Source organism: Sesamum indicum, linkage group LG3 (assembly GCF_000512975.1).
Source record: "Sesamum indicum cultivar Zhongzhi No. 13 linkage group LG3, S_indicum_v1.0, whole genome shotgun sequence".
Classification (NCBI taxonomy): domain Eukaryota; kingdom Viridiplantae; phylum Streptophyta; class Magnoliopsida; order Lamiales; family Pedaliaceae; genus Sesamum; species Sesamum indicum.
This window is the reverse complement of record NC_026147.1, coordinates 4,231,329-4,232,831: the sequence shown is the minus strand read 5'-3', so window position 1 is coordinate 4,232,831 and position 1,503 is coordinate 4,231,329.

The window sequence follows — 1,503 nt, the reverse complement described above, 5'->3', positions numbered from 1 at the left end:
TCTCGTTGGATTGGACCTTTTATTGTTACTAATATTTTTCCTCATGGTGCAGTCGAAATCAAGAGCCCCACGACTCAAAAGGTATTCAAGGTGAATGGACATCGGCTCAAACCTTTCTACGAGGGATTTCAAACATCAACAGTCGAAAAAATTCAACTTGTGGATCCCGCAATCACCTAAACGAATTTCTCTTCGTCTAGCCAAAGACGTTAAAGAAAAGCGCTACATGGGAGGCAACCCATGAAATCCCTATCCTCTCCTTTCCTCTTTCGTTTAATTTTAGTTTTTGCAAAATTTTATTCAATTCTGTTGGATGGATGAAAAACAGATTTGGAGACGTCACTAAGCGTGCCCACGCTTAGTCGACCTTTCAAAACTGTTCGCATCCCCTCCCAAAAACAGATTTGAAGATGCGACTAAGCGTGCCCACGCTTAGTCGCACTTCGTAAACTGTTCGCATCATCCTCCCAAAAACAGATTTGGAGATGCGACTAAGCGTGCCCACGCTCAGTCACACTTCGTAGACTGTTTTTCATCTTCAATTCCCTTCTTTCTCCTTAATTTCCCCTCTTCATTTTTATTTATATATTTATTTAATTAAAAAAAATCAAAAAAATCAGAAAATCAAAAAAACATATGTCACTTACCTTCTTCCCTATTTCAAACATCTGACCCCGATTTCTCTATTTCAGCAAATCGCGGCAGTCACCGTTCGCCGCCGTTCGCTCGTCGTCAACCCGCAACCCGCTATCGCACCGCCGTCTTCTCTCTTCCTCTCGGACCAGAAAACTCACCAAGTTCTGGTTACGGAAACCCCAATCACCGCTGCCGATCGCCGCCGCACAGTCCTCAATCCCATCCGCCTCATCCTCTTTCTTGCTCTCGCAACCAGGAACCGCACATCCGCCAAGAAACCCTCCGCCCTGTTGCCGCTGTTGCTACTGCCGCCGCCGCACGCTGCCACTCACGAAACCCAGTGCGCCGCCCGCGGTCGAAACTCCCGTCGCCGTCGTTCGAGAAGCCACTCGCCGCTTCCTACCCAGCCCAACGCCTCGGTCTGTTTCCCTCGTCCAGAACCAGGTCCGCCGTTGCGCAGCTGCTTCAGGACCACCTCAATTTCTCACCAATCACCGTTCGCCGCCGCCGCTGCTCCGACGACAGACACCCATCTCCGCCGTCGCTACCATTCGAACATCCGCGGCCATCAGTACGGTTTTCTCAACCCCCTCCATCTCATTCTTTTCTTTAACTCTCTCTGATTTATTTTCTCTCAGTCGATTGACGATGAGTGGCCGAAAAAGAAACCGTGAAGCCCCTGAAATATCCTTACCTTACCAACCTCTCAATTTCATCTTTCAACTGAAAGCAATCTTCCGTGTCGTGCCCCTTTTCCCTATGAAACCTACAGTATTTGTTCCCTTGCCTACTAGTAGATCAAAAAGTCATTACTTGAAAAGCCCCGTGCTCAAGCTTGTTCATCGTTTCTTAGCTTTCAATTCAATT